Source organism: Nyctereutes procyonoides, unplaced genomic scaffold, assembly GCF_905146905.1.
Source record: "Nyctereutes procyonoides isolate TBG_1078 unplaced genomic scaffold, NYPRO_anot_genome, whole genome shotgun sequence".
In the NCBI taxonomy this organism is placed as follows: Eukaryota; Metazoa; Chordata; class Mammalia; order Carnivora; family Canidae; genus Nyctereutes; species Nyctereutes procyonoides.
Genome location: NW_026575037.1, coordinates 18363888 through 18378745, shown reverse-complemented (window position 1 = coordinate 18378745; position 14858 = coordinate 18363888).

Below are 14858 nucleotides of genomic sequence, written 5' to 3'. Positions count from 1 at the left end.
AGATCTCTCTCTCTCCGTGTCTCTCTCTCTCGCTCTGTCCCCCTCTCTCTCCACCCCAATTGTGTGCTTTCCCCCTTACATTGCTGAAAATAAATACGTCTTCCTAATGGCATGAGCAATTTTTGTTATGAACTTTGATGTGCCTACACATTTTATACCCCTCAGAAGATAGAAATACAAAATGAAGGGCTCAAAGATGATTTTGTTTTCAAGTATCCCCCTGCTAGAACATGATTCCTTATTCCCCTTTCCTGAGACAGGTTACTGACACAGTCTGTTTATTCTATTAGCTTTGTATACACGGGCGGTATATGAATAGCTCTAAATCAAATCAAGGCTAATGCCTACAAATGGGAAGAATGATCATCACGTGCTACATCTCCCTTATATTTTCCTCCTAATTAGAGCTTTATGTCTTCATAACACTGACTTGCTTATCCTAGGTCTCTATTTATAAAATGTTTGACCTATAAAAATCAAACATGTTTACGAAAAGTACACACATTTCACTTACACCCAGTATTGATTTGCTGATAGTATAGAGACAGCATACTATTTAAATTGAACAGTATTTAATAAATATAATTAGGATCATACTTAAATCCCTGTAATTTTTATGTAGTTTAAGTTTTTACTTACTTAGATTATTATTGCCTCTGTCAGCTACCAAAGCCCTTCTTTAAGGCTTTAATCTTCTAAAAACACACAAAAAAAAGCAAAAATGGAATATTTATATACTAAGGTGAAAAGAATTCTGGAAATTGCACATATAGAAGGCAAAAGATGAGCCCAAGAAAATACTGCCGATACCTATAATTCTTCCAGCTCTGGAAAGAACCATGTTAGATTAATTGTCCATGTGCTAATGCAACTATTAGTCACTTGATAAATGCTTCTTGGGATGATGACATAGTATCATAAGTATATCCTGCTCTTCTAACCTCATAAAATGTTCAGCTTACCTGTTTTATAACAATACAGGTAAGCACAAGTAAGGCAAATAGGGAGTGAAAGAGAATTTGAAATCAAATTACAAGTAGCTCTAGTTTCTTCACACACAGTCCCTCTTTGGGTCTCATTCTCCTTGGCTTGTGTCTTTTTGAACAGGATGACAGATTTATGAATTTTGGAGCCTACTCCATGTTGGGCATAGAGATTGCTTTAAAAAACATTTAAAAAATAAAATAAAAATAAATAGGCTTAAGATTAGCTGAGATACACTCTGCTTTCTAGGTCTGTAATCTCCTATACAACCCTGCATAGCCTCTCTGTGGCTTCACCAAAATCTGTCTTCAGGTTTTAGATGAAACACTACCTCTCTTTACTCAGTAAGTCATACTTCTGATCTAGTGCTCTGGCACAGTGTGAACCTATGTGTTTAGGTTTGGGGTCAAGAAAAACTGTACAGGCCCTTTCTCCCAAAGAAAGGAAATGGGTGGGAAAAATCTCTTTGGAAGAAAAGGAAAATTGAACAAAACAAAAACAGGTGGTATTATCCCTAGAAAATATTCACATCATCATTTTTCTTTATTTATTATCTCAGTTTATTTTGTAAAAAGTTTAAACCCATCCCCCAATGCATATGCGCGCACACACACACCCCTAAACACACTTTGACCATCTCCTGCTCAGATAGAGGGCTCTCCCCTCCTCCTCTCTGCTTATCCAACTCCTACCCAATTTTATACCAAACTTATGGGTCATCTTTTCTCTGAAGTCTTGGGGTGAATGTTGGGGTTGATATACATACAATTAGCACATTCTTTTAGAGAATACAGTACTAATCATTACAAGTATTTCAATAGAAATATTTTAATTGCAAAAATTACCAAGTATGTTAGAAAAACCTCTCTTTACAAATAATCAGTATGTTTACTGTAACCTGTTCCTACTTATCCACTAATATAGGTCCCCCAAAACAGTACCCTGAATTAAGGGATCATATATGTTGTATGATTTCCATTCGGAAATAATATTTATTGGCTAGTATTATATCTGAAACCATGTCATTAATTACTAATTACTTTGATTAAAGTTCGTGTGGCATTTAGGAGACTCCTATTAAAATTCAAATATCCCAAGAGATATAAGACTCCAAGCTCATTATCAATGATTTATTTATTTTCAGGGATTATTTCAGGCTTTTCTGACGAATTATCAAATCTCTTCCCACCTGTGATGGTGGATCCGTAGCACAGCATACAGACATGACTGTATTGTGTTGTCAGAATACTTAGGAGACACTGCTTGATACCCCAAACCTACTATTCCATCCCAAATTTATTCTTTCAAATGTAAGCCAAAAGGGTCTTTTATATCGTTAATACAAATATCACCCATACTAAGCCAAAATAATATTTTCAGCTCTGAATAAATGCATCTACCATGTTCTGCAAGGTGCTGACCTAAGCTCCTCACTCTTATATGCTCTGTAAAGTCTCCAATTATCTCATTAAGTTCTAAGACTTCAACCTCAGTAGTTAGTTATTGGAATAATCCTAAATTTTTATCATTTGCTCTTAAACTCTGTCTTCATTTAGATCAGAACCTTAAGCTGGCTCAGACACCTCCATCTGTCTATTCCATGAACATCTCATTCTCAACATAACCAGAACCACCACATTATATTCCCTTCAAACTTGCCTCTTCTCATTTGTTATGGGTTCACTTAAGCCACAGGGTGACTCAAGGAGGAAACTTAGAGTCAAATTTCACTCCTCCCTTCCCCACAACCAACCAAAGATTATATCCTAAAGATTCCAACTCTATAATATCTCTCACCTGTCTCCTTCCCATCAGGGGCCACCACTTTAATTACAAACCGGTATTTTCCCTCAGCTAAACTGCTGGAAGAGCTTCCCAACACTGCTCTCCACTGCACATTACACTTCCTAAAACTTGGCTTTGATCGTCTTTTCCCAGCTCAAAACCCCCCATATTTTCCCTATTGCTTATTGAATTAAAATCAAATTCACCTTATTTTTCAATGTTTGTTATCATATGGCTTCATCTACCTTCAACTTTCATATACTTTATCATTCTAGTAAAACTGGAATACTTACCATTGGTTAAAGAAGCCCTTTGCTTTCCAACCTATGTGTCTCAAATGAAACGCTTTTCATCTATTCCCCATGTCCACCCATTGAGAGCATATTTATCCTTCAAGGTCAACTTCAGATTTTAAATTCTTAAATAAGTCTTCTGGCTTCTGGTGGTTTGTCTCACCACTGAATTCCCATATCCCACACTGAACTCCCATTCTACCAATTCCTGAATTACTAAATAGTACCATTATTTCTCTGCTTGTCTTTTGCTCCTTATTCTATTGATGACTCTAAAAGTCTAGGAACAGTGTCTTATTCATTTCTACTTCTCCTGCGGTGCCTAGCTCAATGCTTGTATATAAAATGCTCATAATTATTGAAGTGTTTCTGAGCAAGTTTTGAAGTAGGAATAGAAAGACAGTGGCGGAGTTCCTGGCTTCCGAAAGGGTGGCTTTGCCCTTTCTGTAACGTCAGAGGTGACATTACAGGATCCTGGAGAGCAATCATTTACAACAATTTGTAATTTTAAGACCATAGCTCAGGACAATCATCTTGGCAATGAATGGAAATCTGCACTAGGGGAAAGGAGGGCTGGTCCAGAGCACCAGCATCCATTTGGATGAGATATGGTATTGAGGACCCTCAGGCAGGCAAGTTAGAACAAAACCATTTGGGTGCTTAAAGATCTTGGAATGTCTTCAGGTCCTGGAGGGCTGCAGGGCAGTTAAGAGACCAGAGAATTCTAGAAGACGTAAATGAGTTGGTGATAAAACAAACTGCATGCTTCACCATTCTACGTATTATAGACTAGAGTAGCCATGTTAGCCTTGTTTGGGTTTCCGTACATATGTGAAATTAACTTGTCAGTCAGTGATTGCTCAGTCAATCAGCATGTTATTATTGAATGTTTTCCATGTGCCAGACTTTGTGCTGGATACACAGGGCTGAATAAAAAAAGACAAAACCCCTACCTCCGTGAGGCTTAATTTTTAGTGGGAGGAGATAGTGATAAGTAGAATAAATGCACAAAATACAGAGCCTATTAGAAGGTGATAAATCTCATGAACAAAAATGAAATAAGATATGGAGGTGACATGTTAGAATTTTAAGCAACAATTTTAAGGTTTTGTTAAGAAAGTGACATTTGAGCAAAGACATGGAAAAGGTGGAATACTGATTTGTGCAACTATCTGGAGAAAAGAGCATTCCAGGCAGAGGGATTAGCCAGTGCAAGCATCCTGTGGTAAGCACAGGCCTGGCACACTCCAGAGTAGCAGGAGACAAAGTGAGGTTAGAAAAGTAAGGGAGACTTCCAGCCTACGGAGGCCATTGCAAGGATTTGGCTTTTGCGTTGAATGAAAAAGAAGGTCTTAGGAAAAATCTTAGCAAAATTGATATATTTGGCTGTTGAGCTAAGATTTGGCTGTTGAACTATAGAAAGAGCCAAAGACTGAGGCAGGGAGACCAGTTAGGAGGCTATTGCAATATCCTAGGCAAGAGATGATAATGGTGGATTGGACCAGGGTGGTGACAGTAGAGATGATAAAAAATAATCACATTCTAGAAAAACGTTAAGGTTACCAGAGGGGAGGTAGGTAAGGGAATGTGTAAAATTGGGGAGGGGGATTAAAGGACTACACTTGCTGTGATGAGCACTAGGTGTCGTATGAAGTGTTGAATCACTACATTATACACCTGAAACTAATATTACACTGCATATTAACTAACTGGAATCTAAATTAAAATTTTTAAAAAGTAAATCTTTAATGAGCTCAAACTCCTGCTCCATAAAAAAATTAAAATAATAAAAAATAAAGATAGAGCCTTAAGGATTTTTTGATGTATTAGATGTAGGGTAAAAGGATAAAATGAGTTAAACAAAATAGTGTGGTTTATTAACTGGAATAGAGAATATTAAGCCTGGCAAAGTTGAAGGAGCAGAGACCATCAGGGGTTCAGTTCTGGATCTGTAAATCTTGTAATGTCCTTTAAACATCTAAATGAAAAAAAAATTTTTTAATAAAAATAAAAATAATAAAAATAAAATAAAATAAAAGAAATGGAGTCTGGTGATCAAGAGAGAGGTTAAGTCTAGAGGTCTAAATTTGGGAGTCATCAGAATATAGACAGTTTTTGAAGCCATGAGACTGAATGAGATCCACAAGAGAGTGGCTAAAAGGAAGCAACAAGTCTCAATGGACTGAGTTTGAGGCACCCTAACATTCAGAGGTCATAGAGAAGGGGAGGAACCAGTAAGGTGGGATGAAAACCAGATACATACATTGTCCTGGAGGCGGGTTAAAAGGTGTTTCAAGGAAGAGAGTGACCATTTTGGTCAAAGGCCGCACACAGGACAAGGAAAATGAGAACCAAGAAAAGAGCTTTGGATTTAGCAACATGGAGGTCATTGGTGACATTGACAGTGACAATTTCAATGGAGTGATAGGATGAAAAAGCATAATTAGAGAAGGTATGAGAATGGGAGAAGGAGAACTGGAGACACTGAATATAGTCATCTCTTTTTGTTGTAGAAAAGTTACACTTGTTTTTAAAAGCCAGTAACTTTGACTTTTTATTAATCCAAATGGGCCATGTCAACAGCAATCTGAATGAGTCAAATTTTACTCAAAAAGCCTCCCCCTTTCAAATGACAAAAGGTTTTTGTGAAATGAGTTTCAGTAGTTTTAAATCTGGCACTCTCTTTGTTGACTGAAGGAAACATCACTGTCTTCAGTGAATTTGCAACTCAAGATTTCTTAAGTTTTATAATCAAATTTCTGTCTCGTAACTTCATACATATATATCTAAAACCCATGATATCATAGATTTTGGGTAGAATATTGCAACTTATAAATTACATTCACTCCTTCCAAATATTTCAGTATTGATTTATGGTTAGTTCATTTCTTGTGTTATAGCTGCCATTTACTTTAATTTTTTTTTAAAGATTTTATTTATTTATTCATGAGAAACACAGAGAGAGAGAGAGAGGCAGAGACACAGGCAGAGGGAGAAGCAGGCTCCATGCAGGGAGCCTGATGTGGGACTCGATTCCGGGACCCCTGGGTCAGGCTCTGGACTGAAGGCGGTGCTAAACCGCTGAGCCACACAGGCTGCCCCAAGTTTTTATTTTTATCAAGGTATTATTGACATACAACATTATATTACTTTGGAATATACAACATAGTGATCCTAGATTTGAATATATTGTAAAATGATCACCACAGTAAGTCAAGTTCGTATCTGTCACCATACCTAATTACAGAAATTTTTTTCTTATACATGAGAACCTTTAAGATTTCCTTTTGTAGCAATTTTCAAATATGCAGTACATTATTATTAATTACAGTTGCCATGCTGTACTTTACTTCCCCATGAGTTTTATCTTATAACTGGAAATTTGCACACTTTGATTCCCTTTACCCATTTCACCCACACTCACCTCTGGCAACCACCAATCCGTTCTCTTTATCTATGAGCTTGGTTTTTTTTCTAATTCCATATACAAATGAGATGAAACAGTATTTGTCTTTCTCACTCTGGTTCATTTCACTTAGCATAAAACCATCAAGATCCATCCATGTTGTTGTGAATGGCAAGATTTTAATTTTAATGGCTGTATAATATTCCATTGTGTGTTTTCATGTATCACAAGTTTTTTTAAAAAAATATTTTATTTATTTGAGAGAGAGAGAGAACAAACAGTGGGGAGGGGCAGAGGAAAAGTGAGATAGAGAGAGAAGCAGACTCCCCACTAAGCAGGAAGCCCGATATAGAGCTCGATCCCAAGACCCCAAGAACATGACCTGAGCTGAGGAGACACTTAACCAACTGAGTCACTTAAGCAATCCACAGGTTTTTTTTTTAAATAGATGTAGAGATCTATAGCAGCTTTACTTATTTATTTATTTATTTTAAGTTATCCTTAAGTTACCCTTAAGTTACCCAAGACCATGTTACCCTCTACATGGGTATTGAGCTCATGACCCCTAAGATCAAGAGTTGCATGCTCTACCCACAGAGCCAGTCAGGCATCCCATATCCATTTTTTGATCCATTTATCCATTCATGTGCACTTATGTTGTTTCCACATCTTGGCTATTGTAAATAATGCTGCAATGAACATGGGTGTGAATATATTTTTTTGAGTTAGCGTTTTCATTTTCTTTGGATAAATGCCCAGAAGTAGAATTGCTGAATCATATGGTAGTCCTACACTTTTTTTTTTTTTAAAGGAATCAGCTATAGTGTTTTCCATAGTGGCTGTACCAATTTACGTTCACACAGAGTACAAGGGTTCCCTTTTCTCCACATTGTTGCCAACATTATTATTTCTTATCTGTTTGATAATAGCCATTCTAAAAGTGTGAAGTGATATCTCATTGTGGTTTTGATTTGCATTTCCCTGATTAATAATGATAAGCAGCATTTCATGTACCTATTGGCCATTTGTAGGTCTTTAGAAAGATGTCTACTCAAAATCTCTGCTATATTTTAATCAAAAATGTTTTGCTATTGTGTTGTATGAGTTCTTTATATATTTTGGATATTAATCCCTTATCAGACATAGGGTTTACAAATGTCTTCCATTCAGTAGATTGCCTTTTCATTTTGTTGATGGTTTTCTTACGCTTTGCAGAAGCTTTGTAGTTTGATGTAGAGCCACTTACTGAGTTTTGCTTTTGGCGTCAAATCCAAAAAAATCATTGCCAAGACCAATGTCAAGAAGATTACTACTTATGTTTTCTTCTGGGAATTTTATGGTTTCAGGTATTCTCCTCATCTTTACTAATTATCAGGGAAATGCAAATCGAAACCACCAGGTCTTACATTCAAGATTTTAATCCATTTTCAATTAATTTTTGTGTACAGTGTAAAATAGTGATCCAGTTTATTCTCTTGCATGTTGCTGCCCTGTTTTTTGAATATCACTTACTGAAGAGACTGTCCTTTCTACATGCTATATTCTTGGCTCTTTTGTTGTAAAATAATTGACTATATATGTGTGGGTTTGTTTCTAGGCTCTCTATTTTGTTCCACTGAGCCATGTGTCTGTTTTTATACCAATATCATACTGCTTTGATTACTATACAGTTTGAAATCAGGGAGAATGGTGTCTCCAGCTTTGTTGTTTGTCAAGATTGTTTTGGCTATTGGAGTTCTTCTGTGGTTCCATATGAATTTTAGAATTGTTTGTTTCAGTTCTAGTAAAAAAAAAAAGTCACTGGAATTGTCACAGGGATTGCATTGAATCTATAGATTCCTTTGGATACTGTAGACATTTTAACAATATTAATTATTTCATTTCATGAACACAGAATAACTTTCCATTTATTTCTATCTTCTTTAATTTATCGGTGTCTTATACTTTTTAGTGGTCTTTCACCTCTTTTTAGTGGTCTTTCACCTCTTTTCACCTCTTTGATTAAATTTATTCCTAGGTATTTTATTCTTTTTGATGCAATTATAAACCAGATTATTTTGTTTCTGATAGTTTGTTATTAGTGTATAGAAATGTGTCCAATTTCTATATGTTGATTTTGTATCCTGCAACTTTACTAAATTAATTTATTAATTCCAACAATTTTTGGTGGCATCTTTAGGGTTTCCTATATATAATATGTCATCTGCAAATAGTGAGTTTTTCTCCCTTTCCAATTTGAATATCCTTTATTTCTTTTACCTACCTAAGTGCTATGGAGAGGATTTCCAATTCTATGTTGAATAAAATTGGTAAGAATAAGCATCCTTGTCTTGTTCCTGATCTTAGAGTATGATGTTAACTATGGGCTTCTCATATGTGGTCTTCATTATATTGAGCTACGTTCACTCTGCATTCACTTTGTTAAGAGTTTTTGTCATAAATGGATCTTGAATTTGAATGCTTTGCTGCATCAATTGAGATGATCATATGATTTCATTCTTCATTTTGTTAATATGGTATACCATGTTGATCCATCCTTGCATCGCTGGAATAAATCCCATTTGATCATGAAGTATGATCCATCTTAATGGATTGTTGAATTTGGTTTCCTAATATTTTTTTGTTTTTTTTTAAGATTTTATTTATTTATTCATGAGAGACACAGAGAGAAGACAGAGACATAGGCAAAGAGAGAAGCAGGCTCCCCACAGGGGGCCCAATGTGGGCCTTGATCCCAAACTCCAGGATCACACCCTGAGCCAAAGGCAGACGTTCAACCACTGAGCCACCCAGGTGTCCCTGGTTTCCTAATATTTTATTGAGGATTTTTTCATCTATGTTCGTCTGGAATATTAACTTGTAATTTTTCCTTCTTGTGGTGTCCCTGTCCTTGTCCTTGTCTGGTATCAGAGTAATGCTGGCCTTGTCAAATGAGTTTGTTAATGTTCCCTCCTCTTATTTTTCAGTACAGTTTGAGAAAGATTTATGTTAATTCTTTGAAAGTTTGGTACAATTCACTAGCGAAACCATCTGGTCCAGGACATTTTTGTTTGTAGGGAGCTTTTAAATTACTGATTCAGTCTCCTTACTAGTAATTGCTATGTTCACATTTCCTAATTCTTCATGATTTTGTCTTGAAAGACTGTAAGTTTCTAGGAATTCATCCATTTCTTCTAGGTTGTCCAATTTGTTGGGATACGTTTTTCATGGTAGTCTTTTATGATCCTTAGTATTTCTGTGGTATCAATTGTAACATTTCCTTTTCCTTTCTAACTTTATTTATTTGGGCCCTCTCCTTATTTCTCCTGGTGATTTTAGCGAAAGGTTTGTCATTTTTGCTTATCTTTTCAAAGAACCAACTCTTGGCTTCATTGATCTTTTTTACTGTCTTTTTTCCTATTTGGTTTTGCTCTCATCTTTGTTATTTCTTTTCTTCTACCATCTTTGGGCTCCATTTATTCTTCTTTTTCTAGCTCTTTTAGGTGTAAAGTTAGGTTGTTTATTTGATATTTTTCTTATTTTTTGTGATAAACATTTATCACTGTGAAATTGCGTCTCAGAACTGCCTTTGCTGAATCCCCTTCATTTTGGTATGTTGTATTTCCATTTTCATTTATCTTAAGGTATTTTTTTGGTTTTGCTTTTGATATCTTTATTGAGCCACTGTTTTTTTAGTAGCATGTTGTTTAATCTTTACATATTTGTGAATTTTCCACTTCACTTCTTTTAACTGATTTCCTAGTTTCAAACCATTCTAGTCAGAAAAGATACTTGATGTGATTTTAGTCTTCTTAAATTTGTCAGACTTATTTTGTGGCCTAACATATGATCTGTCATGGACAACGTTCCATGTGCACCTGAAAAGATCATGTATTCTCTTATTTTTGGGTAGAATATTCTTTAGATACCTGTTAAGTCCATCTGGTCTAATGTGTCATTTAAAGCCGATGATTCCTTGTGGAATTTCTGTGTGGATAATCTATCCATTGATGTAAGTGGGGAATTAAATTACCCTACTATTATTGTATTGCTATCTGCTTCTCCCTTTAGGTCTGTTAAGATTTGTTTTACATATTTAGGTGGTCCTATACTGGGTACATAGATATTTACAATTGTTACATCTTTTTGTTGGGTTGATCCTTTTATCACTACGTAATGGCCTTGTCTCTTGTCTTTGTTTTAAAGTTTATTTTGTCTTATTTAAGTATAGCTACCCTAGCTTTCTTTTGGTTAGCTTTTGGTTTTAATTGTATAGAATATATTTTTCCATCAATTCATTTTCAGTCTCTGTGTGTCCATAGATCTGAAGTGAGTCTTTTATAGGCATCATATAGATGAGTTTCATTTTCTATCCATTCAGCTACTCCATGTCTTTTGATTGGAGAATTTAGTCCATTTACATTTAAAGTACTTTTTGAAAAGCAGGTTCTTACTTCCATTTTTGTTTTGTTTTGTTTTGTTTTCTGGCTGTTTTGGAGTTTCTCTATTCCTTTCTTCTTTCTTGCTATCTTCCTTTATGGTTTGAATATATATTTTTTTAGTGTTATGCTTAGATTCCTTTCCCATTGTCTTTTGTGTATCTACTATAGGTTTTTGCTTGGTGGTTAACATGAAATTTACATATAACAACTTAGATCCTAATGCTATACAGATCTTTCTCAAATTATGGTAGGATTACTTCTCAATCCAATATTAAGTTGAAAATATCATTAACTAAAAATGCATTTCATACACCTAAACTACCAAATATCATAGCTTTGCTTAGCTTACCTTAAACATGTTCAGAACACTCCCATTAGCCTACAGTTATACAAAACCATCTACCACAAAGTGGATTTTATGATAAAATGTTGAATATCTCATGTAATTGAACACAGTAGTGAAAGTGGAAAATAACATGGTTGTGTGGGTACAGAATGGTTGTAAACATATCAGTTGTTTACCCTCATGATCATGTGGCTGCATGACTGAGAGCTACAGCTTGCTGTCCAGCATCATGAGAGAGGATCCTACAACATCTCATTAGCCTCAGATGTGTCCTAAAGACCTACATTTTTATTACCCAGCCCACCATGTGTTTTTTTGTTTTTTTATGTGTTTTGTTTTTGATACCATATCTTATATCTTTTTATCTTGTATATCCTTAATTATTGTAGCTACAATTATTGCTACTTTTGTCTTTTATTTTAACCCCAACAAGCTTTTTAAGATTTAATCCACCACGTTTCCTATGTATTTACCTTTACCAGTGAAATTCATACTTTCATATTGTTTCTTGTTACTAATTAATACCCCCTGTACTTCAGGTTAAAGAAGTCCCTTAACATTTCTTCTCTGATTTAGAGTGATGAGATCCCTTAGCTTCTGCTTGTCTGGAAAATTCTTTATCCCTTCTTCAATTTTGAATAACTTTTAGGAGTAGTGTATTTTTGGTTGGAAATGTTTTTCTTTCAGTGCTTTAAATATATAGTGCCACTCCCTTCTGGCCTGTAAAGTTATAGATAAAAAACCTGCTGATTGGGACGCCTGGGTGGCTCAGCAGTTTAGTGCCTGCCTTCAGCCCAGGGTGTGATCCTGGAGTCCCAGGACTGGTCCCACCTCAAGCTCCCTGCATGGAGCCTGCCTCTCCTTCTGCCGGTGTCTCTGCCTCTCTCTCTCTCTCTTTCTCTCTCTCTCTGTGTCTCTCATGAATAAATTTAAAAAGCCTAAAAAAAAAAAAAAAAAAAAACCTGCTGATTGTTCTATAGGGGTTCCCTTGTGTATAACAAGATGTTTTTCTTTTGCTGCTTCTAAGAACCCCCACTCATCTTTAACTTTGACATTTTACTTATAATGTGTCTCGGTACAGGTCTCTTTGGTTTCATCTTTTTTGGAACTCTACGGGCTTCCTGGATCTTGATAACTGTTTCCTTATCCAGGTTAGAAAGATTTCCGCCAATAGCTCTTCAAATAAGTTTTCTGTTTCTCTCTCTTTCTCTCTCTCATTCTCTCTCTCCTGGGACCCCTATAATGTGAATATTAGCCCATAGGTCCCTTAAGCTATCTTCACTTTTTTTTATTTTTTAATTTTTGTTGCACTATTTGGATGCATTCCTCTGCCATCTTTGAATTCACTGATCCTTTCTTCTGCTTCATATAGTCTGCTGTTGAATCCCTCTGGTGTATTTTTTTAGTTCAGTTAATATATTTTCAGTTCTGTGACGTCTGTTTAGAACTTTCCTTTATTTTCTGTCCCTTTGTTGAAGTTCTCACTGTGTTCATATATTCTTCTCGAGTTCAGTGAACATGTTTACCATTACTTTGAACTTCTTATTGGATAAATTACTTACCTCCATTTCATTAAGGTTGTTTTCTGAGGTTTTATCTTTTTCTTTCTTTTGGAACATATTTTTCTGTTTATTCATTTTGTTTGACAGTGTTGGTTTCTATGCATTAGAGGAAATGGTCACTTCACCTGGTCTTGTAGGATCGGCCTTGTATAGAAGATGAAACATTGTTCAACTCTGCCCCAACTCTTGGTTGTCTCTCAAACCTTTGCGATTTTCCAAGCAGCCTATTTTATTTTTAATAGCTCCCAGTGGTTGAGGGGGTGCCAAGACTAGTCAGTGTCCCAAAGGGGAGCATGTTAGAGCATCTAGATTCAGGCTGACTGGAAGCTAGACTCTCAGGCAGCAGCTTTTAAACAACGTTAATATATGTAGGCCTTTAGGACCACAAGCAGAAGCCCCACTGGCTCCCAGAACCAGGCAATCTGAAGGTGTTCCCTGGTCAGCAGTTGCAGAACTTAGGAAACCAGTGTACCAGCTCCTTGCTGGGAGATACCAGTGAGCTGTAGGGAAAAGGGAAGTATAAAGATGACATCCCATGACCTCTGTGCCCACAGAACACCTCCAAAGTCTCTAGATGTGTGCCAAACTTGCAGCCTGCCCCTAATACCAAAGCTCTAGGACTAGCAATTTGTCTTCCTTCGCAGAAAGACTGGGTATATGGTTCAGTCGGCTGTCTGTGCAGTGTCTTGGAGGTGGGAGTCTGCCAAGGACTGTCTCTCTGGTTGTTAGTCCCACGGGACTCAGGAATGCAAACCCCCTGCCTACCATAGCTACACAAATAATGGGTATCCCCTGAGCAACAGTCATAAAAACCAGGGCACTAACAATAAAAGTTGGGGTACCAGACACATATAAAGACTCCCTTCCAAGAGATGCTAGTGCTCTGGAGTACAGCAGAAGGGAGAGTGCAAAGGTCCTGCACCAAGAGTTCTTAAACAGCTACCACAGCCATAGCATAGGAAGATCCAACAGACCCAGGAGTTGCATCTTTCTGTAAAAGAGGCCGATTAACTTATCATAGCTGCAGCACGGGGACCTAAAGCAAATATAAGCTGCACTGGTCTCGAGAACCAGGCAATGTAGAGGTGTCCTCGGGCAGACGCCACAAAAATCAGGACAACAGGCAAGGGTATAAACTTCTTTCTGGAAGATACCAGCAGGCTGGAACGAGGCAGAGGGAGAGGGCAAAGTTTGTGTCCACTGGCCTCTGTTCCCTGAGGGCACCTCCATGAGCTCCTGTAAGTATGCAAACCAGAAGCCTGACCTTCAGGCCACAGCTCTTGAACAAACAAATAGGCCTCTTGCTCAGAAAAACTGGGAATGAGTTTCAGTCTGCTATCTGCGCAGTGTGCTGGGAATGACAGTCTGTCGGCGCTATCTCTGCAATTGTTACAGCCCCAAGGGACCCAAGAATGCAAGCCCCGGAGGCCTCCAGGACCAGGCAATCAAGGGCCATCCTCTGGGTGGTAGCCACAAAAACTGGGTTACCAAATGGAAAACCGGAGCACCAGATGCGCTTAGGAGCTCCCCTCTGAGAGATGCTGGCTCTCTGTAACACAGCAGAGGGAGAGTGTGAAGATGGTGCTCGCTGGCTGGAGCGAAGCATTGTGGGAATGGAAAGAAGGCACCTGCTAAGGAAAAGGAAGAGAAGGAAAAGAACATGAGAAAAGGAAAAGGATGAAAAGGGAAAGAAAAATGAAAAATGAAAAAGAAAGAAAGAAGTGATGGTGCTCACCAGCTTTAGCAGGGCAGAGGGAGATCATGCAAAATGCCCGCCCCCCCCACCCCCCACCCCACCCCCCGCCCTCCAGTGGCTGGAACATAAAGATGGAGCCTGCAGGAAAGCAAAAAACTAATGGCAGCTGCTGGCTTTAACAAGGCAGAGGGAGAGCAAGAAGGTGGCACCCACCAGCTTCCAACCCTAGACAATATCTCAGCAGGCCCCTTCTTCCCCATACACCAATACTTTAAAATTAGGAAATGTGGGGCACCTGAGTAACTCAGTGGCTTAAGCTTTGGATTCTTTTTTTTTTATATATATATATAAATTTATTTTTTATT